The sequence below is a fragment of the Lytechinus variegatus genome, chromosome 13 (genome assembly GCF_018143015.1).
Source record: "Lytechinus variegatus isolate NC3 chromosome 13, Lvar_3.0, whole genome shotgun sequence".
NCBI classification, from domain to species: Eukaryota; Metazoa; Echinodermata; class Echinoidea; order Temnopleuroida; family Toxopneustidae; genus Lytechinus; species Lytechinus variegatus.
Window position 1 is genome coordinate 6,524,126 of NC_054752.1, and position 24,702 is coordinate 6,548,827.

A 24,702-nucleotide genomic window follows, 5' to 3' on the forward strand; every position below is an offset into this window, starting at 1 on the left:
TTGTTATCCGGGGATCGTCAGTCGACCCCTCGATTTTAAAGGTTTACATTTTTTTTTAATATTATCAAAGCATTTTAAATACATTTTGTATTTGCCCATCCGTCCGTTGTGAATTATGTGTGTATTAATCAGCGAAGAAAAATGAGATACTCTACAATGAGATGAAAAAAAGGAACCTCTCGTTTATCTGGGGCTAACCTCGATTAGCATCTTGCTATTACGTTAGCTCCAGTTACCAAATGTTTTGTTTATACTGTTATTTGTGACGTACTATTTCTTGTATTTGTATATACCTGACAGTGATATTTGGTAAGAAATAAATTCAAAAGTAGCTTTTCTTGAAGCAATTCCGGGATGATGCCAAGTCTGCCTCCTTTACGGCCAAGGTATTCTCCTTTAAAAGATTACAGATAACTACCGATTGTGGTAACGATGAGTCAAAATGAGTTCGAATAGAATTAAATAAAATTACCTCCGAGTGTTTGTATGTAGAAAGAAAAAGGGGGCCAAATGGCTCTGGAAGAAAATGTGTAATTGCTGAGAAATTAACAAAATGAGCGCGAAATTCCATCAATATTGTCAGGTATGTATCGAATCAATATCAAAACACTGTCCCGCATATGCTTTCCCGCGTTAGTGATCATCAGAAATATCAGTTTTAAGCTAAGATTTCATGATTTTAGAAAGACAAGTTTACACTAATATACCAGTTTTAGGTATATCATACTATGGTGACGATTACCCTTGATTTAAAGACTTTGTCATGAAATAATTGTTTGTTGCAACTACTTTCGTTTTATATTTCAATGTCAGTCTACAAAAATTGTGTTTATAATTATCTTCTTTCACTTTGGTTATTATAAGTTCATGCATGATTTACACAAAGTAGGCCTAAAAAGTAATAGGTAAATAAGCACTACAGAACTTTGAGCGATCTAAATAAAACAAATCTAGGTCTTCACTTCCCATTTCATACAACAATCATGATAATCGAACGTACTTCCGAAATCTGGGATCTGCACGCACCTCATTTGTATTCATACGGCTACAGCCACACTCACTTAACTTATTCCTAACCGATCGGTGGTGTGCCGTTCAAAATAACGCATTTTCAATTATTGACCGGTCCGGAGCAGTTTTGCGGATGTGACTGCGACATGCATGTAATGCTCCGTCACACTCGCGACACTTACTCCAGACCGTAAGGCGATGTGCAATTCAAAATTACGTATTATCCTTGATCGGTCTGGGGTCAATTTTCCAAGTGTGACCGCGGCATGAAGCGGTATAGCCTACAACCTGAATAATTCAACGCTGTAACATTATTTACATAATGACTCTGATTCTCTACCAGAGGCTTGGAATCAGAGCCAGTCGAAGCCGCGGTGTCAAGATCGTTTTCAAATACCCAAGTCGATTTCCAATTAGCCTAAGAGGAAGTCGATGTTTGCATTATCATACCCGATGCGCGGTCACATCTACGAAACCGACACAAACCGTCCGATTGGATGTTATTCGAAATAACCTTACATGTTTGGTCGTTCTGGAGTCTGCTTTGTCGGTGTGACTATATACGTCATGAGAGATAGCAATATCGGCGGGGAATGGTGATGTTGCCCAGTTTGCGTCTAAGAATAAAAGTCACTCAGGTGTAAGGGAAAACCTCGCTATCACGTCAATTTTCATACCTTCGTTGGGAACTGCAGTATTATTTATTATCTCTGTAAGAAGAAATAACAATTGCCAATAAAATGAAGGTATATTTAATTAAACAAAATCAATATCTGCATCGATGCCAATCAACGACTTAAGATCATGCGGATTTTTTTTTATTATTCAGCGGTACCGCTTCGTTTCCCGTTACCGTCACTATTCAGTAATGAAAAAAATCCATATTTTATTGATATGACATCTGTCGGAATTTTTACATCAATTTTCAATGTTTTATCTTTGCCGGTTCGACCTCAAAACAGAAAAGGTTCCAGATGACACCACTATAGACTTAAGCGCTAAAGCAGTACTTTACACTGCAAAAAAAGCACTTTCAGTGCTTGTATAGTGACTGCACTGCTAGTTTAAATTTGAACTTGAAAATAAGCACTCGAAGTGCAGTCACTATACAAGCACTGTAAGTGCTAAATTAGCACTTCAGTTTTTACAGCGTACATTGTATAAGAGCTTTTAGAGATGCATTGTTTTTCTTACCATAAATACATATTGGAGGACTGTCACTCTAATATCAAAATAAGTTTACATAACAACCATGTTAACGAAATCCATATAAGAAATATCCATTGGTACTTTGACCCCTACATTGATATGACAAAAACTCCTTGCTAACTGTGTTAAAGAAATGAAATCAAATATATAGGGCGACTTTTAGTGCACTTAAGTTTAATTGATAGAAGCGTTTACACACTCTTAAAATATAGTTAGGTATTTCCTGGGCAACGTACTTTCCACACAACTATCAATTAACATATGTCCTAATTTGTAATAAAAACTAATAATTGGGTAATACGGTTGATCAATTCGATAATAAATGCCCAGAATATATTTGGTACCAACATACATTACCCAACACAGTGGACAGTATATTGCCCAACATTTTAAGTGTGCAGATAATTGCACAAAACTCTCCTTAAATGAATTTGTTGGTCACAGTTTGGTGCTTTATTTGCCCTTACTTACCGCATTAATTTCTGCAAAGATGAAACTCTAATGTCATGTCTTTAAAGTCATTGATCAAAATTATAGAATTTATATATTTTCCTAACATTGAATCAGGTTATGTTGCAATCATGTATGGTTTTTTTTTGCACTATTCAATCTATAAAAAGTACACTCAATTTTACAACTTGTTGTCTCACCTGCATAGCAGAGTGAGACTGTAGGCGCCGCTTTTTCCGACGGCGGCGGCGGCGTCAACATCAAATAGTGTGTATTTGTATTTGAGTTTTGTCAGACGTGTATCAATCAGATATGATTATTTACGTCTGGGACCGACCTTTAACGTCACCATCCGAAAGACGTGACCAGGGCTCGAACCTCGAACTTCCGCATCAATTTGTAACTTTCCCATAGCTTGGATTACAGGCGCACGCCACAACGCCCAGTAGTGATCTAAGGTTAAGTTTTTGAAATGACATAATAACTTAGAAAGTATATAGGCCTAGCTCATGAAACTTAATCATAAGGTTAATCCAGTATTACTAAACATCCTGCTAGAGTTTCATGCCACATGACCAAGGTCAAAGGTCATTTAGGGTCAATGAAATTAGACCATGTTGGGGGAATCAATTTTGAAATCTTAATCTAAGGTTAAGTTTTTAAAATGACATAATAACTTAGAAAGTATATAGGCCTAGCTCATGAAACTTGACCATAAGGTTAATCCAGTATTACTAAACATCCTGCTAGAGTTTCATGTCACATGAACAAGGTCAAAAGTCATTTACGGTCAATGAACTTTGGCCGAATGGGGGTATTTGTTGAATTACCATGATCACTTTGAAAGTATGTTGGTCTAGTTCATAAAACTTGGAATAAGAGTAATCAAGTATCACTGAACATCCTGTGCACATTTCAGGATTTATGGTCACATGACCAAGGTAAAAAGTCAATGAATTTTGGCCACGTTGGGGGTATTTGTTGAATCACCATCATATCTCTGTAAGTGTATTGGTCTAGTACACTAAACGTGGGCATAATAGTAACCAAGTATCACTGAACATCTTGTGCAAGTTATAGTAGTTTTCAAAGTCAGCACTGCTGCTATATTGAATCGCGTGATGCAGGTGAGACCGCCGTTACATTATCGGCTAAAAGATTTCTGTTGGTAATCATTTCATGACGTATCTATCAGCCAAGGGGCTTAACTTTCAAGACTTTCAAAAATTACCTCAAAACATTTCTGTTCAATTCTTCTTAATTTCTTCTAGAATTTCCTAAAAAGCGCCTTGAGCACTCTACAGAGTGGATTTGGCGCGATATAAGTCAAATTATTATTATTAACCAGCCTGGCACTTTACCCGTTTACGGAAGTTTTTGTTTTGCTTTCCTAGAGTAGTGATTATAGATTCGTAATTCTGGCATGACAGCTCTGAGGAACCTGGAGTGATTTTCTGTCTGTTACCGTATTCTTGAGGCTCATAGTGGTGAAAACAAGCTCGAACTATAATATATATATGCATGTATAATATATATATATATATATATATATATATATATATATATATATATATATATATATATATATATATATATATATTTGAGAGGATGCTATATATAGATTACGCGAGAATAAAGCGATCGACGTAACCATGGTTCATTTCATTAGATTATTCATTAGTCACAAGCTTTCGGCCATCATTGGGCCTTCTTCAGGTATTTGAAGAACAAGAGAAACAAGTGGCCATAATGTATGACAGAATACTATATATATATATATATATATATATATATATATATATACATGTATGTATATATATATATATGTGTTTGTGTGTGCGTGTGTGTGTGTGTGTGTATTTATTGACTTATAGTATATTTATTACATATTTACTTTTTTCACATTTTATACATGTATATACAAGAACATAGCTAAATGTGAGATACGAGTTTGATCGTGGCTTTAAGCTAAAGTGTGGTTGAATACTGTAAGGCAACAATTGAAGAAGCTATATAGTCAGGGTGTGTAATGAAATTTCAATGGGGGTATATGTCCAATCTTACATATTTGAAGAATATTGGGTTACGTGCCATAACGATTGGTTCACCTTATAAAGCTTTTCATGCCGATGACGTCAGCGTGATATTTCAATCGCAATGTATCATTCTTTATCTCCTGTATCTCAGCACTCCATGTCTGCGCTTCAATCGTCTCGATTTGAAGATCTTGCTCAAACACTCTGGAGCTCCTAGAGTCAACACAAGTCAGGCAAACACTCTCCAATACCGGTGAAAGTTCTACCAGGAAAGGTTAGTCTTTATTCTCAGACCTATATGTACGAAAAACGAGATTTAGAATTGTCTCACCCAAAAAGAGTTTTGACGAATCGTTATGACAGCCATTCATTACACAATGATAACAAGCATGTCTAATGTTGTTATTTAAACTTAAATGAATTATGAATTATCATGTACTCGGTCATACAATGCACATGTAACGGTTAACAAACTAATTAAACGATCATACCATTAACCCGGAACCAAGTTGGGATCAGCAATAATATTCCTGAATATATGCTTTTAATTTACTTATTTAAATATAATTTGTTATTTACAGAACTGTTCACTACCCATCGTCACCCTTAAAATGTATCTTAATAACAAGTTGTCGACCAGAACTTTCATGGCCGATTTCTGAAAGAGGAGTCACATTGACCCCCCCCCCCCCCCCCGTTACATTTATTCTTAAAAAGTGGCGTTAAGAGATTAGAAGGTAATTTCTCATTAAAAAATAAAGTAAATCCGTCTTTAAACACCTACCCCCCCCCCTCCCTTCCCCCACGTAAAAGGGTTTTGTGAGCTCAGACGTTCTAGAGACAAACTTCCCACGCAAAAGTCCTTTATGTTCCATATTTTGTCAAGGATTTAATGCAAAACATATTTTCATGCACATGAGACCTCTTCTGGCATTTTTTCGCTGCGATATGAATGGAAATTACCATTCTTGCTTCAGCTCATGGACATGATCGAGGAGGACAGATCAGCCTGGATGACTCCATTCAGTCAGCTCAGATCAGAGATGACGTTATTACGTTCTCAAATATCTGTCACAACCTCCTAGCGCCGTTCGATATCTTTTTTTCTTTTGCCCATCATCATTTTGCCATCTTTCTCACTCTCTTTCTCTCTGCATCCCCTCTACCCGTCGCCTTTCATACAGTCAATGTTGCGTATTTCGTCAATTAAGTATGATGCCTTTAAGGGGCGATTTGGGAATTTCTTGGGTGCTCGCGTTGAACATGAATGAATTGCTAATCCGGGCAAGCTACCGCATCAGTGGAAATGGTAAATCAATTATTCTAAGAAAACAACATTTGGTTCCTGTGCTGTTGATGTTGATGAAGTAAGGCGCCCGCTTTCTGCCTCTTCTCCATTTTACCTCTCCCTACTTTTGTCATCTCCCCCTCTCTCTCTCTCTCTCTCTTCCTCCTATCTCGATATCCCTCTCTTCCTATTAATCTTCCTATTAATCTCTGTCTTCCTTACTCTCACTCTCCCTCTAATTCCCCCGTTTCGTGTCCCATTTACACCTTGATAATGGCGTGTGATAACCCTTTTTCCATATTTTGTTATACCTGTACCCTATCTGTATCACCCTTGGTGGTAGTACATTTCTTAATAAACGCATGATAATAAATAAAAATAAATAAATAAAAATAACAAATATGCAATCCATAAGAAAGCGAGACGTTTTTTAGAAACGTGGATTAATAATGAAACATTAATATTTATTATAAACAAAGAAGAATATCAAACGTACATTGAACCTAACCTAGTTAAACATTCTGAAATATGGGGTTTCTAATGGAACTTTGAGTTGCACAAGCTGTGTACACTGTAAAAAGGGAATCTTCAGCTAATTTAGCTCTTACATAGCGTGTATGTTCACATTTGAACGAGAAAAATCAGCGCTCCACAGTGCAGTCACTATACACGCTCTTTAAGAGCTAAATTAGCTCTTCGTAGCTCTTCGTTTTTCTGGAGTGTAATATTTCTTAAATTCGTTGGGAGAGGATTGATTCCCTTGTGCTGGTGCAATTTTCTAGAAAGCCCGATATCCTTACCCTTGCTCTCCCTATTTCTTTCTATCTTATCCCCACTCCCCAATTATATGACACCTCCTCTCTCTCCCCTCTATCTCTACCTCTCTCTCTCTCTCTCCCTCTCTGATCTCTTTTTTTCCATCTCTGCCATTCACTTTCACTCTTTCTTGCTCCCTTTATTCCCATCTCCTCTTGACCTATTTTTCTGTCATTTCTCACATACCCATGAGATCTGCCTATTTTCACTGTTATGTTCCTTTATTCGAGCAGCTGTTCATTCTCGCCATCCGAATCAAAATGGACAGTATGAATAACTCAAATGTATAAATCTCTCCCGGCTTGAAATTCTGTTCATTTCAACTGGGTCGTTCACCGTTATCATGCATGGTTATGTATACTAGAATACATAGAGACATCATTTTGGCTGCATGTTTTATTAGATTATTCACGCCTGACAGAGGGATAATTTATCACCCATTACTATTAATCAATATAAATACTAAGTCATATTTTCAAACTCCATATGAGCTATTCCATATGGCGCAATTCAACTGCAAGCAAACAATTACGGCAAATTTTCTTCTCTGGTAAGAAGCAGGATAATGATTGATGAGGCGTCGATATGAGCCACAGCTTTTCGAGAGGAAAAATATTAGGAATGATTAAGGTAATTGAATTGAAGTACGTTTCAACATTTTTTCATCTTGATTTTAATAACTGTTGACATTCACACGCTAGACATGCTGGATGTAAAGTTACACATTGGAAAATTTGCGTGTTTCCTTACAAGTAACTTGGATGTATATAATTCATAGTCAAATTTCTTTTTAGGGCAACTGTAACTGCATTAACCATCATTTCAATAAAATGAATGTCAATCTATTAAATCTATCTTTCTGCCTACTTGTATCCCCAATTATCTATATGTGTAACAATATCTATCAACCTATTTGTCTTATCTTTCTACCTACCTTTAAGACCGGAGAGCTCACTATTTCACGCTTCGTGGTTAATTTGGTTTCAATTGTGATATTACCATTCCCAATAGATATACCTTTTTTGGGACGTAAATCAAGTTCCAAAGCACTTAGGAATTCCCATATTGATCTTTGAAAGTGTCTTGCTAATTCAAATATATCATTCTTAATTTCCTTAATTCATGTCGTCATTCAAACCGATAAAACCGCCAATAGATAGTTTCCCAACTGATTGGGAAATTGGTGTTTCTATTCGAGCTGATTCACCAAATTACCAGGTTCATAAGCATTAATAACATTTTACAGATCACCGGAATTTCATGTTCTTTTAGCTATTGATTTCATGCTGTTGTCGATCCTTTTAGATTTCACTGACCATCTTTTTCTCTCTGTTCATCCTTTGACGATTCGCGATGGATGTTTTCTGTCATCAATTTCCTGCATTTTCCTGTACATACTGTATGTTACCTCTCTGCTAACAAATAAGGTGTGCTAGGTTATTGACAAAATGTGTTGTGATTCCTAGGGTAAAATCGTGCCTGTCATGTAAAAATATGTATGAAGATGGTTTCATTCTCAAAGTGAAGAAACTGAATTATTTATCGACAGATGGGTTTAGATGAATTGTCATGAAAACAGCCTCGAGACTTGAAGGGCCTACTAACATATAAATGTATGTTTACCCCATTCATGGAATTATGAATGGGGTAAACATGGGGTAAAGTTAGCTATCATCTTTCATTCACTTAATAAAAAAAATCGCTAGTATGTTCATATCTTCTGAAGATTAGACTATTGTATACATCTCGTGTATAGAATACGTTGCGTCTTGTTAAGATCTCTTGCCACTTTACGGGTGTGAGACCGACGGTCTTCATAGGCTGCTGTTCAAAATGCCAGGGGGTGGGGCTTGCCTTGACCCATCACCCCCCCCCCCCCCCTCGATCATCATACGTCATCGCCCAGGATGTAATATAAATGACAGTTTGATTTCTCTATTATGTAGCCGTTATCGGGAACACTGTTGCTTTCATACCATTATGGTCATCAAAATCATTATCATCATCATCACCATTATCAACACCCCCATTATTAGCAGCAAGATCACCATTATTAATATTATTATTATTATCATTATCATCACCATCATGACTAATTTCATTCCAATTGCCAGCATCGCCATCATCACCATCACTACACATACGACCAACCCGAGTATACCTAAAGACATACCTAAAGATCATGGACATGTTAACTCAGGTCTGATTTCAACGACTAACACGAGCTGAAATCTGGGGGGAAACGGGAGACCGCCTCGACAAACTTTGAAGCAGCTCGCTGCCTCTGATACAGGCGACATCTATAAGAGACGAGGAATGATTGCCCGTGCACCTATGCATTGTCTACATATTGATTCAACGCGATGGGGAGAATGAGAGATAAGACACCTAAGTCACGTATCCTGTCAAATGCAGATCCTGAAGAATGCGACAGTTTCTTTCCAAATGAATCTGAATTTCAGAAGGCAACCACTTGTGTCCTTTGTGGATAGAGGATTGAGTATGATTGACATGTAATGTAAGGGGTTACTAATATATTTTTGACACGTCGAATAATGCTAGTATGTGTGTGTGTGTGTGTGTGTGTGCACGCTTACGTGTGTAGGGGAGCTGGAACGAGATCTGTGTGTTCTAAGTGTGTGTGTGTGTATGCTTGCGTGTGTGGGAGAGCTGGAGTTGGTTCTGTGAGTGTGTGTGCAGTGTGTGGGGTGCGCGCTTGCGGGTGTGAGGGAGCTGGAGTGAGATCTGTAAGTGTGTGCACCAGTGTGCACAGTGTATGTGGGGAGCTGGAGTGAGATCTACAAGTGTGTGCTCAGTGTGTGTGTGTGTGAATGCTTGCGTGTGTGGAAGAGCTGGAGTTGGTTCTGTGAGTGTGTGTGCAGTGTGTGTGGTGCACGCTTGCGGGTGTGAGGGAGCTGGAGTGAAATCTGTAAGTGTGTGCACAGTGTGTTGGGTGTACGCTTACGTGTGTAGGGGAGCTGGAGTGAGGTCTGTGTGTGCACAGTATGTGTGGGGAACTGGAGTGAGATCTGTGTGTGCACAGTGTGTGTGCGTGTACGCTTACGTGTGTAGGAGAGCTGGATTTGGTTCTGTGAGTGTGCGCGCAGTGTGGGGGTGTACGCTTACGTGTGTAGGGGAGCGTGCACAGTGTCTGTTACGCTTACGTGTGTGGGAGAGCTGGAGTGAGATCTGTAAGTGTGTGCACAGTGTGTGTGTGCGTGTACGCTTATCGTGTGTAGGAGAGCTGGAGTTGGTTCTGTGAGTGTGCGCGTAGTGTGGGGGTGTACGTTTACGTGTGTAGGGGGGCTAGTGTGTGCGCAGTGTGTGGGGGCGCACGCTTGCGTGTGTGAGTGAGCTGGAGGGAGATCTACGAGTGTGTGTGTGCAGCGTGTGGGTCGAAAGTGTAAGTCTTAACCTCGCTGTAGGAATAACATCAAATTTAATCCCAAATCGTAATAACGTCATCATCGCCTGCGACTTAAAGCCAATTTGGACTTTACTCCATCCACTGGGCTTGCTGTAAAGCAGATTTATGAGTTTATAATTCCTAATATTATGTCGAATTTCAAATGAAATAGATCTACGTTTGCGATTTACTAAGAAACGCTTCCCATCCCATCGCATCGCGTAGTGTGCGCTGGGCTTGGAAGAGGTCACTTACTTCATTGCTTTTTTGTACGAGTTAACGTCATAAAATCTCGTAGTTTGACTGCATATCTGGCAGTCACGTCGCTCATTAGATCTATTTTTATTTCCGTTGTTTTTGATATCCACCTTGCACATGAGTTTCTCTTTTTCTGTTCCGTATGATGGTGTTGTGATGTTTTCTGTTCACCATGTTTGCCGATTACATCATTCTCTCCTCATCATTATTATCACCTATGTTACTATGACGTCTTCATAACATGCTTACGTTTGAAATCATGGTTCTGCTACCCTTTTCCTAACATCGTTTTCTATATTCTTTAATAAACATACGAAGTCGCTATTCTATTGACATTTTTTGTGTAGCCTATAGCATATGCACAGGCTACATTACATGGCAAAGATGTTCCCATTTCATTGATCGAGATATGAAATTGATTTTGAGTTTGACTTTGATTATCATTATTCGTGGTCTGAAGAGTTAACTTAGACAGGGTGGAAAAGTTGGTTTCCCTTTGAGAAGTTAGACAAGCAGAAAATAGGAGGAGTTTCATTATTCCAAAATGAAGGTCATTTTTGTGCCAAGAAATTTAACAAGCAAAACAGGAGGGGTTTCACTACAAAATAAAGATCATTTTGGCGTCGTGAAAAGCAAAAATGTTTATTTGGGTTATATTTCTCCATTTTGTCACATCTACCAGAATTCCCGGAGGTGTTGCCTATGGAGAATAATACACGCAGCATCCCCCAGAAAAAAAAAATCCCAGCATCCCTTCTTCCGAGGGCCATGGCACTTTGCTCTACTGCATACAATGCATTCTCTGCTCCTGTTTCATCATAATACGTAAGGATGTGCCTCCTACGACAAACATTCTCAAAGTGAAACGTTGTTCAGGGATGAGTTCAACGTTATTCTCTATCGTTTGACTAATTCAGTAAACTTCGTCCAAGAGACATCAACATTTTCAATTCGATTCCCCCTAGCATGCCTTGGTGGACTTTTGCAGGAATAAAGAATTATCGACCAAAATGTCCGCCGTGACTTTCGCAAGTTCCCTTTCCATTGCCGTTTTGACTGCAAAAAGGGTAATTTGACCCAAAGGGTTTGGTGCGATTTGAGACTGCCTCTGTAGTAACTGATAAGGTTGGTCAATGTAAATTTGATTTGATTTGATCGAATAACTCGGTTTATATCTAATTTTATGTAAGGCGATCCCCAACACTGCGGCAGAGACGTGGCCAAGGGCGATGTTGGCTCTCTGTGGTGTTCCGTCCTTGCCTCGCGTGCAGAATGAATAATTGGAATCATGTTACCCTTTAACAAGCTTGGGAGTGAATGTAGAGAGGTCATTTATGAAGTAAGAGAAAAGATAGTGAACCGTTTTTAGAGTTAGAAGGGTAACCTCAGCTGAAAGAGTGGTGTTTTAATTGTCTTAAGTTGCTGAAAAAGGTAAACCCCCTTTTGGACAAAATTATGACACTCGCTGTCGATATTAGTCCAGTAACATGGTATATTAAGGTTCCATTTTTCATGACCGTTATACATGTAAGAGCAAGAACCCCGTATTCTAAACTTACCCTTATATTCTAGCTTTTTTCCATTTCATCCCGATAAAGCAGGCCTTTTCCGGAAATTCATGACATCATTGTCACAATAAGCATTAACGGATCAGTTTGCGATATTTTACAGTATTCAAGAGGTTCATAGCATGCATCAGACTGGTGTAATCTTATCGGCCGAGGAGACACTGAGTCTTACTTGGTCAGCTGACCTACCATAGCTATTAACATGGTTTACCATTGAGTTCCTTATGGTAATAAGTTGTTAACCAGGCCAATAATGCGTGCTTTAACCCATGCTCCTAATGCTGATGATCATGGAGAAGACTTTCGGTCGTATCTGTGGGATGAAAAGCGAATGCTGATGAGATACTAAACTGTTCCTTCGTCATTCGTTCCCTCGCATTCCTACCCAGACAAATCCTAGCGCGTCTTTTTTTGTCAGATTTGGCGGGTTCTTTAAACCTAATCTCCTTCTCTTCGCCTCGTGAGATTAGTATGATGTTGCAACCGATCGCATTACTCGGGTGACTTTAGTTTCTTTTACCCCGTTTAGACTAGGAAAAAATGCTTGTTCAGTCAGAGACATAACCAGATGAATTATTCTAAAAATATATAATTTCTAATTTCCCGTAAAACATCATAGTATTTTTAACAAATTTACGGTTTGGGGACCATTTTGGACACAAAATGTTAATCTGTTAGATACTTAATAAAGACTTCAAAATCTTATCACAATGTATAGATGCACGATGGATAATTCATATTTCAATAAAATAATGTTAAAGAGTAAAGGGAAAGATTTTATAACAAAACGACTCCCGATTGACACCACTAAAAGAACCTCGTAATTACAGAATATTTCTGTTTAACTCGACAGGACAGCATTTTGCTGGTAAACGTCAAACTGGTATTATATAACCAATTACCTGGGAACAGGACAGCATTTTGCTGGTAAACGTCAAACTGGTATTATATAACCAATTACCTGGGAAACAGGACAGCATTTTGCTGGTAAACGTCAAACTGGTATTATATAACCAATTACCTGGGAAATATTTTTACGTCTAGGTTAGTAAGTCATAATGGCTGACCTTATAGACGACAGATATTACTCTCGGGCTTTTTTATCAAAGTGGTGACAATGGCAGAGTGGGGATTCGAACTCACAATCTTGTGATTGTAAGACCAATGTTCTAACCACTGGACCACATGTCCCGTGACAAGGTATAGAAGAGGCTAATCGACCATTATTATCATAAATCGCCCCATTAACGTTTAAACATTAATCACATTATTGATTCTGTTTAGCAATAATAGAACATTAATTACAACCATTTTTAAGGAAATTCTTTGAAAGGCGGTTGAAGGTTGATTGATTGATTGATTGATTGATTAAATGACTAATAAAAGCAAATATCGTTTAACAAATTCAATAAAAAAAATTAGACTTAAACGAAATGCAAGAAATGTAAATCTAATGTCACGAAAGGGAACCACCGGGAAAGTTTAACGTGTTGCTTGATCCTATAAATGTTAGTTTCGTTAACGTTAAGTTCTGTGATGTAATGTGAATGCGCCTTGGTCATTCTAATCGTCTCTTCGAGGCTCTGACATGCCGATAGACTCTCGTGATCCAAAGCTTTACCTACGTGATCTGCATCTAGAGCATGGACCTATGATCTAGAGTAAGATGAAGCAAAACTTTTTTTCATCCAAACCCTTCAAACTCTCCGAAAATACTTGTTCGCCGTTTTCGTCAGCCTTGCCGGTTGCATATCGTTTCGACTTATGACATTTGAAGCAAAGCTTTTGACATTTCGAAAGATTTTATGCATAATATCTACCAGAAGTAAATCTTCGGAATTTATAAGGTCATTTATATTGCTACTAAAAAATGGGCACCAGTTGAGGGAAGAGATGCTGACATGTTACAGCTTCATATTGCCGGAAAAGCGAATTTAACTTAATTTTCCTGGTTTTGTTTTAGAGCTCTTTCTCTATCATGTCTGTGGGGGCATTGGTGATAATTCCTATAATTTTCTCTTCTGAGTAATGCCCAAAAAAATAAGGGGGAATGAAGAAAGGAGATAGGAAACATTAGAAAAAGTTGTTTGGGTCCTTATAACTCTTTTTAATATCAATATCATTTAATAAACTATTTGTTTATTGACTTAAGTGTTCTAAGAATACTATGATGCGTGTTCATGTTTTTTCCCCAAAGTTTCTACCAATGTTTTAACAGAATGTTATCCATACCTATACTCTATGATGATGATAATAGTAATATTAGTAATAACAATAAGAAGAAGAAGATAAAGAAGAAGAAGAGGAGAAGAAGAAAACGAAAAAGAAAAAGAAGAAGACGACGAATAAAAACCATAATAATATATTTAAAAAAGAATGTTTCTTAACATCATCAGCGCATACACTTTAAACACATATCGATGCGATCCCCTGTTTACACTTGGTTATGTTACACTTAACACCCATCGTGTTAATGTTACACAACTTTTTGTAAGTACCAAGCCCGGGTACCAAGTAAGCACGCTTCTCATAAATATTACAACTTAAATGATAATGATAATTGATAGTAATGACTTTTGGATTTATAAAGCGTATTTTGCCTGCAGGATAAAAAAAGTCATTTTTTGCCATTAATACTCCGGCTTTAGCTGTTCTGCCACATAGGCACTGAAGCATTCAATGAATGCATTCCTATTGGGTACCAATTTACCTCACCTGGGTTGAGTGCAGCCCAATGTTGGTAAGTTTCATGTTGAAGGAAATTACGCCATGGCTGGGAATCGAACCCACGTCCCTCAGATTGAAAGACGAAAGTCATAACCACTAGACCACGACGCCCCGGCAGTAAATCTCAGCAGATGATATTAACTTGGCATGACGATCGGAAACAAGGTTGTCAATTCCTCGTAGTAAAAGTTTTTCCAGCTTCAAATCTTATTATTCAAACCACAGGTCTCTCTCCGCGGAATTTCCGCAATAGGTATACCATTTATGTATCATGCGTGGCATACTTCGACTTTCATTTCCGTTGATAGTCAAAATGTATTTAGGAACAGATAAAGGCTATTTTGGTCGTGTGTTATAGTGTTATGCCTTACCCACCACTGTTGAAAAGCATTCCTTTAGGGTACAGATACTTTACATTATCATTGATTTGAGGACAATGCAGTATTTTCCATATACCGGACTAGAAGACTTGCACATCGAAATGTCTTGATGAATGTTGTTATAATTAAACTTAACCGTTTCCTTCAGTTGCGCCTCTGAATAAGCAGTGGTAGAGGCCTTTTATATAAAATATACCACCTGACTGCCCGAGGGGATGGAAAAGTATCTCATTATTTCTGATCAAAACATGACACATTTGATATTCAGTAGGCCTTTACTTGTGTTAAAAAAGCTCTACATTAATTTATCACGAAATCACATTAAGTTACATGGTCTTGAATATGCCAGAAATTCAAAAAGATAACTAAAGAATTAGACGGAATAAAGTCTACTTTAAATGAAACATAATAATAACGTGATATCACATTGACAAAGGGCCAGCTCACCCAAAGAAAATGTAGATTTGAATAAAAATGGAGAATCACCGAGCAAGCCCATGTAGCTGAATTTTACGTCAAAATCGAATATAAAACAAGCAATTCATAAACGAGGAAGTTTCGTTTCGGTTTCACAAAACAGCTATGTACAAAACACAGTGATTTGAAAGTAAGAGAGTCGATGATGTCCCCTCTCACCGTTATGTATTTTGACATTTTAATTGTTTGAGATTTGACAGTAAGAAATCATCTTAATGAATCGCATTATCGCAATATAGGTTGCAATAATGATAGTCCCATATTTTCATGAATCAAATCTTACATAATTCGATAAATAAAGATATTTCGTAATTCGTATGGCAAAATACAAAAGAAATATTGGGTAGGTGAAGTCATCGATAGGCCAATTGCATATAACTGGATTTTTTTTCAATTAAGCAAAACTCTAATTGTCATAACATTTATCAACATCCGAGTTAGATGATTTTCAGCGATATGCTAGTTATGCTTTTCTTCTCCTTCATTTCTTCGTCCTTTTTTCGACCTTTTTTTCGTATTGTGTCGTTGTATCGAACTTGTGTTGCAGGCGTATCCCGTCACAAGCTTTTGCTTTCAGGGAACTTCGCCCTTTTCCGTTAAAGAGAAATGCCAGTAGTTGCAGTAAACACTGATTCCATGAAAAAGTCTGTAAAACCGGGCTTAATTGTCAGTATATCATCGAGGATCTAGATCTGGTACAGTTACATAAACTGAACTTTGTGAAATCTTGAAATCTACGATGAAAAATTTTCACACTTAAGATCACCAACACAGATAGGCACACGTGGGACAGTGTATTATTATTGCTGGAATAAAGACCCGACGGAAGTGACCGAATCCGCGCTTATTTTGCTTATTTCTCAGCAATTACACAATTTCTTCCAGATTTTGGCACATATTTTTTATTCATACAAACAGACACTTGGGTGGTCATTATATTAGATTCTGTAAAAAGTCATTTTGAGATCGTCACCAATACTGGAATTTATCTTTAACTAGTATGTTATATAAATTATTTATATTTTCATGACAAATGAATTTATAGCATGATTCATAATGAAAATGATATTTGTGAAAAATGGAAGAAAATAAATTTCTGTTTCTTGAATTTGCATTTACATTTTTTTTTTCCAGGAGTAACTTGCCCTTTAACAGTTTGAAAAGGACCTTATCTAAAAGATTACACTGAATATAGCCGCAATTCATGTAGACTATGAGGACAGAGATGGATGATAATGTCGTTGAACTATTTCTCCATTGTCCCTTGCCATTATCCAAAAAGCTCTGTACACGCTCAATCTTCTAACCCCCTGCGGAAAAGCGCGGGAAACATGGTTGTCTGCTAACATAAAACTTAGAGGTCCCAAATATTAAATTTCGTCGATGGCATGACCGCCTTTTCCCTTACATTATTCTCCCGTTACCCAGAAATCTACCCCGCAATATCTAGAGGTTTTCGTTTGCCGCCATGGCAAAGTTCGCTTCACCCTAGGTTTTCTATGTATTTCCATAAATACAAAATAATAATAATATTGAATTTACATATCTTCTAGCTTAGATACATTAGATACATTGTCGTTTGGAAATGATTTATTATCTGTTTGGTCGTAACATTTAAAGTGAACACTGATCCTCAGTATGGCCAACCGTATTCACCTTTTCTTTTATAAGTCTTGGTTATATCATCTTGTATAAAAACCTGTTGATAGAAAATGAGAGTACATTCGTGATGGCCTGCGGTGAATAAAATGTGAGTTTTCTTTGCAGATCTCGGCAAATGTCGTTACGTTGCCTTAATTTGACTGAAGAAAGGGACTAACGAGCTTGATTGCACCTGTTCACTCCCGTACAATTGAATAGGAATTATAATTGGTCCTAAACACCTTGTTGCATAAACCTCGTCATTGTTTGTAACTTTGATTGCTTTCTTTTGCTCTTATATTATTGTAATATCACTTGTTATGTCCATTTCATCCTGCCTTGAACCAGTATAGGTTCATGGACCTGGGGCCCGTCTTACAAAGAGTTGCGATTGACCTGATCAATCGCAACTATGGAAAGCCAGCAAAGTCAACATATAAAATGCAATTTTTTTATGCTAGATATGAATGTATATCGATAAGTTCATTGATTTCTTGAATCGGCGGGAAATCGTCGTTGCCGATTAGCGCCGAAGCACCGTCGATGTTATTCTCTTGGAGACGTCGAGGGAGTTTTCGGATTACAGGAATGTAAATCCGAGAGCCAATAACATCGACGGTGCTTCGGTGCTAATCGGCAACGACGATTTCCCGCCGATTCAGAAGAGCTGAAGAAGCGTCCCGGATCGGACGTGAAACTTCCTCTGTTTCAAGTCCAGATGAATAGATTTATTTTTTCCATCGAAAAGGATCTGTATAGTACGTAAGTTCATCAACCAATAAATCTAATTTTTTCAACCACCACATAAAATATTCTAGGTTAACGCGGTTAAGGCACTACGTCATATCCCAGCAGATACCCCGTTTTACCAGATCAAAATGTATATTTCCTTTTTTTATTTTGCTTTTGTCACCACCTGCTAGCCTCAGAGTCGGCTGCTAGACTTTAAAGTGTGTCGTTGATGCATGGGTTTGCCAGCCCACCTCATCCCGCTGGAGCCCCGTGGGATGGGGACAACGTGATGAATCTTCACCAGTTTATATCGTATTTCATTCCCAGTGGATAAGATCCAAGCAACGTGACATTCTTCGATGATACATTTGCCAATTCCTCTTCAATCATTCTGGTCGGGTGTGCACATACACCTGGGCATAGTTTCACAAAACGATCGTAAGTGCAGATTCCGTGTGACTACTCTATTGGAACACACGTGATTTTCATCGTTTTAGTATGCCATTTGTCTTAAGATGTATTCTATCTCCTACTTCACGTAACGATACACTTTCCCATCTACCATTTTTCTACAGGATTTTATTCAGGACGCGCATCTCTATTAATTAACCCATTGCACGCTGATGTTGCAATCTTGCACATTCGTACAATTAAATTCAACAATCTTAAAAATTAATTTTCTCCCCTAGCTCTAAATTACATAAGCTAATAAAATATAATAGTTCTTTGATAACATTTATATAATGATAACAAGTATCAATGGTGCAATATGGAAATCTTGGAAATTGCATGGAAACAGTTGTCATTATCATTCGTCCGAAGAGTTAAGCCTTTCGTGTATTTTATGTAACGTGTTATCATCATTATAAAACCGATAATTTTCTGCAGGCATATGCCTTAGAGAGTCTTAATCATATCGAGTATACACGTCATCAAGAAAAAGAATCAAGAATTAAGGGTATTACGCGGTCTCATTATAAGATCGATTTGGTTTGCTATTAAGGTCAGTTTGACATGTTGCGAATGAATAACATGTATTTTGAAGCAAAAACAAAACACTTTCGGGCGAAGACATATTCCTGCGTCAACATGATAGTTGCAAACAGTAACAATGGTGTGTATCCATTAATGAATAAATAGGTGAATAAACAAATATTTTTTTTTTAGAAAAAGAAAGAACGATAGAGAGAAAGAAAGAAAGATAGAGAGAAAGAAAGAAAGAAAGAAAGAAAGAGAGAGAGAGAGAGAAAGAAATGCTAATCAGCCAATAGAAGAATGAGCACGATCGTCGTATCACGAATCTAAGTTTTCTGCGCAAGCTGTTTTTTCCACATTAAAATTTCGAACTCGTCTTGCTCATTAATGCGTTTAGTGTTCGTCTCATAATTACTAGGTATCAGAATAACGAGGAATAATTGAATTACAGTCATGATAATGTATATCATCATTCATTTGGCTTTGAATAATAAAAACATGAGAATCCCGGTTTTCTTTTTTACCGGGACGCACTGTAGGCCTACATGCAGGAAGAAGACAGAAATTAGAATAAAGCATATTACTGTTATTCCCTCATAACCTCCATCCTCTAATCCTTGCTTTATTCCTATATTGATGACGTAAAATCAAAGACTTAGAATGAAAAGACATAAAATTTACCATTAGTCCGATGCATCAGCAATAACCCCTGGTAGGTGAATCCAATTCGCCCTTGAGGTATGGATGGCATCCCTTTGAGACGCTCAAACGAGATTTATGCCCGCAATTATAGTCTCGCTTACCACTGATAATTGGCGGATAAGGGCAATATGAAACAGTTGAATGAAATGGGCTTCTCGGCGTTTCTTTCACTAATCTGATCGACTCGGATTAATGTCTGTGGGAACACAATGTGCTGCATGCGGTCGGTCACACCAACGAGAGAGAGAGAGAGAGGGGTTTCACACGGTGGGATTTTGCGTCATTCGAATGATCATTAGAGCGGCGCAGTTTGAAAGTGTGAATGCAAAATAGCGTACCATGAAATCGCAATTGAAATGATATTATCGAGGTGTTTGTGGCCGTAGTTTTTAGAGGATCCTGTTCACTCTCTCAAATCTTGTACTATAAAGTCAATAAAATACATGGCATTAGTTGTGTATATAGGACAAGCATGTTTACATGGTGCTTTAGTGTGAACACGTATGTTACGAAATGTATTTTCAATCAATTCTCAGAATACCGATTTTATTTCATTTTCTTTAAATCAAGAGCATTATAGATTAAAAACAACATCCAGCCAGACAGAAGCTAATGTGTTAGTCATAGTCATCGAGCAAAACATTTGGGGAAATTGTTGGATTGTTGGATGTTTCCGGCTAATAATCAACGATATTATTTCACTTACCGTTACCGTTATTTCAAGATTAGAAACTGCACTCGAAAGGACGGCAAGCTTAGAAGGAATATTTTCTCCTTCCAGATAAATTCTTGTTGAATACACAGAAGCCGATACTTTTGGTGAAATGGAAGATGGATGTAATACCACTTATAAAAATCGAAAAAGATATGAAGAGAAAAGGAACGAGTAAAAGACATCTCCAACGTCCTTGATTCAAATAGAATGAGAGAATGAGGTTATAACCACAATCAAATAGTACGGTTGATTGGAAAAGAAGATTAATTTTGTCCTCAAGGCACAGCAAAATAACAAACACATATCGAAATAGACTTTCTCGTCATTAATGTAATACTGAGTAGTAGCTTGATAAGATGTTGTATAGGTTGGAGTTACACTGTAAAATCTGTGGTGTTAAAACTGACACCAATTGGTGTTAATAGAGGACCACACCCTGAGGTGTTAAAATTACACCCTAGAGATTGAACATAACACCAAATAGTGTAAATATAACAACCAAGGGTGTTGTAATAACAGGTATAGGTTTAAAACTAACACCACCAATTTAACACCGGTGTAAAATAACTGGTGTGGTCCTCTATGTACACCGGTTAACAGCACAGTTTTTGCTGTGTATGCTGAGGTTAGATCTAAACCAACTTGACACCAACCATTGGTTTGTCATCGGAAATAATGTAAAAGCTTTAATCGGTTTCAATTCCGACAGAGATACCATCACTTCTTTTTTTTAGTTAAGAATCCTTCCCTCCGACGAGTATTTACATAGAAGCCATTTTTTGTGGTATACATAAAGCATCGGGAGACGCAAGTCTATCCACTCATTCATAAGATTTGAGGGATAAGATAACGGAAATGGGGCGCACCCGGGCGATGTAAACTACTATAGCATCTATAACCCTGTGGCACTTCACTGATCGTATTGATAATGTTTGATTGAAGACATCAGTTCAGTTCATTTTATTCATTAATTCTCTAAAACAATAAGTACAATATACGCATTACAAATAGGATTACAAAAATAATAATTCAGTATCATTAGACCAGTATGATGACAACAATATACATCACATTAAAAATGAAATATAAAGACATAAAATAAAGCCAATACTTGCCTTGTGAGAAAAAAAGTTTCCTAAAATAAGAAATGATGCTTTTGATGATTTTTGGGGGGTATATATAATTACGGGCGGCAGAACCCGGGGGCAGGGAATCTCTTGTCCTCCCTAGATTCCCGGGAGGAAAAAATACCCTCTTTTAAAAAATGGAAAATGCACTTTTGTCAAAACGAAATGTGCCCTTTTTAAAAATGAAATACACTTTTTGAAAAACAAAATAATACATTTTAGGTTAGAAAATCACAGAATGTTTGGCTCGCACTTTGCGCTTGCATCAATTAATGTTTAACAAGGTATTTATCCTGTTCATGGTCATAAAAATTCTTAAAATGCCCAGCTTTCAGGTTAGAATATCACACATTTTTCGCGCTTGTTTCGTTTACGCATCAATTATTGTTCATTAAAGTACTCTGTTGGAAAAAACAGATTTTTCAAAAAGAAATAACCAAAGCATTCGCAAATTGTTGTAACAGATAATATTATACACCAAATATAAATTTTCTGTAATTTTACACAAATGCATGTAAGATTACACTGTGCAGTAAGATTACAGCTGTTCTCCAGACTCTGCTGCAGGATTTTTTTTAAGTACTCATTATGGTCCTGGTTAAAAAAATGCTTAGAATGTCAATTTTTTTAGGGTAGAATATCAAGATTTGTTGGCTCCTTCGCGCTCGCAACATTTCGCAAGGATGACATTTTAACATTAATTAGCACCATAATGGACCAGAAAGCGAGTCTTACAACTTCAATTTTGAATCTTTTTCCAAATTTCTTGCTCGCTACGCTCACTCGCGGAAAACAAAGCCTTGATATGTATAACAGAAATCATTTCAAAAAGGCTTTGCTATTATTAATTATAAAAAAAACACTACTTCTTCACGCAAATGATAATCTCATGCTGAAATTATCCGATTGCACTAAAATGCCCATTTTGACAATATAAGTTCCTTTCTGTAGCTTTACCCCCCCCCCCCATGAAAATGCGATCCGTCGCCCTTGTGCTTAATAATCTCAGCAAATATAAAGCAAGGGGTGAATAAAACGGACGGAAAAGATCATTCATGAGGAGATCAACTCGAGTAATAACTCTCTTACTTAAATCTTTTGAAGAATAAAATCACATATCACAAGGAGAACATAAAATTAATTTCCGGCAAAATAAAGAGAGATTGTGGCCTTTCCTATCAATTAAAGTTTAGAATTCCCGGAAGGTAGATGTTATCGTGTTCATTCTATTCTTATCAGTGCTTATGAAAACATTTTGCATTCTGAATTTACATGTCCAGCCTCTCAGCAGTAATTGCGCATAATAATTAGCTGACCACTTGGTTTTTTGGGGGGGGTGAAATTTTCATTTTCATTCTGTATAATTATATAACATGTCTAGATGAGTGTTTATAGTGGATGTCCCGGATGTTTCCCTAACTGTACAATAATATGTATTGACATGACTGAGTTCTACAATTCTACGTTCATCATTGTGTCATAGATCGTTTACTTCACATGCCTTTCAACAGATCAATCAAAATTGACCAAAATACCACAGAATACCTGAGGTGGTTTTGATATAGGACGTTGACTCTCTTTTCTTTAGGACATTCACTTTAGACAATGTCAGTTTACTTCACTTTAGTCTAACACAATCGAGTGTATGGAATAAAGCATGACCAAAGTCCATCTCTTGGCCTACAGCTTTCCTTATGCATGTTATGGAAAATGAAAGAAATATACTCATTTATGATTCAACTGACTTCGGTTGGTAAAAGTGATATTAACAAATGAACCTAAATCGCTCATTGTTTCGTGTTTCATTGTGTTATGAAATTGAATTACAGTTAATAGTTGACCCCCTAGATAAAATGGAATAATATGAAATGTTGTTCCATGATTTTCTCTGTCTCAAAGGGAAAGTTTTAGCTTTATAAACTCGTAAAATTATTGCCAAATTAATAACCAATAACTTCATATCTACTTAAGATAGCATAACGGCCTATTAAATAGTCGTTCTGTTTTAAGGGGGAAAGTGCCAAAATATTGTTTTACAACATTGATTCCTCTTTAGTCAATTACTTTTCAATTGTTTAAGAATGTTAATATCATGCTAAGATATCTTTACAGGTAAGTGCATGGCCACTTTATACGACCCCCCCCCCCCCCTCCTATCAGAGACCTGCTATGTCTGCGAATTAGGTACTCAACGATAGAAATGATATAGCTTCAAAATTAAAGTAAAGCAAAAAAAAGGCAATGTATATGTATCAAGATCTGTGATTGGCTGATTATCATCACGTGACATCTGTTCTAGTATTCTTATTTGTGCACTTTGACGGGGGGGGGGGGCAGGAGAAATAAAATGGGTATGGGTAACTTGTTTACAATTCACACACGTTTATTCCAATGTGTTTACCGTGACTAAAATCGTAGTATCCCCTATTAAACAGACAGTCTACTCAATTTGTTTGTGTTAGAACTCGAGTCCCAGAAGTAATCGAAATGTTTTGGAAATGAAGTCATCAAAATAATAATTCAAGGATTACAATTCGTGACCATGAAGTGATTACATTTCTCAGAGATTTCTTGGAACTGTTCAGGAAAAGAGAGGTCGAATTCTCAAGATAAAATCCAAGGAGTTTATGCTTTCCTAATGGTGGTTGAAGCAGTCATATTTGTTGGTTAATGTTCTTGTTCTCGTAAATGATATGAATCTGATCATAATTCTCCATTTCCGATGTAATTACTACAGTACTGGAATTCGAAATATTATAGCAGTGTCTATCTTGCAGTAATCTGTTATGAGATGCATTGTGACTATATTTACTGACAAGCCTAATCCGCCTCTTTCATTAGATATATGAAGTTGCTTTAGTTTCCATAAATCCATAATTATATAGGTCCTTTCATTGCGTTATCAAAACAAAATGTCGTTTTTATCAAATTTTGGGATGAATGAAGGCTCAGTCCATAGTATTGTAATGATTATGCACCGTTTTGTTAAAGCATATTACACGTTTCTGTTGGTATAAAAATGTATTCAAGCCCGCGAGTTGATATTACAATCCACGTATGGGCTTTTATATTGCGCTATCCATCATGTCCTATCTCTAGGGCTACGCGAGGGCCGAATTCGATGAATCTTCCCCGGATATGCCCTAATCTTTTTCATGTTCGAGAGAACGACCGTTGTGCTCCG

At 37.2% G+C, this 24,702-nt stretch overlaps 1 long non-coding RNA gene across 1 annotated transcript in view; it reads left to right on the forward strand.

Annotated features, from left to right (window-relative positions):
* LOC121426754 overlaps positions 1-24,702 on the forward strand; it is a 39,262-nt gene that overhangs the window by 7,467 nt on the left and 7,093 nt on the right. The window contains exon 2 of the long non-coding RNA XR_005971623.1: positions 4,858-4,980. This is a non-coding gene — a long non-coding RNA (uncharacterized LOC121426754). The remainder of the gene's footprint in view (positions 1-4,857; positions 4,981-24,702) is intronic.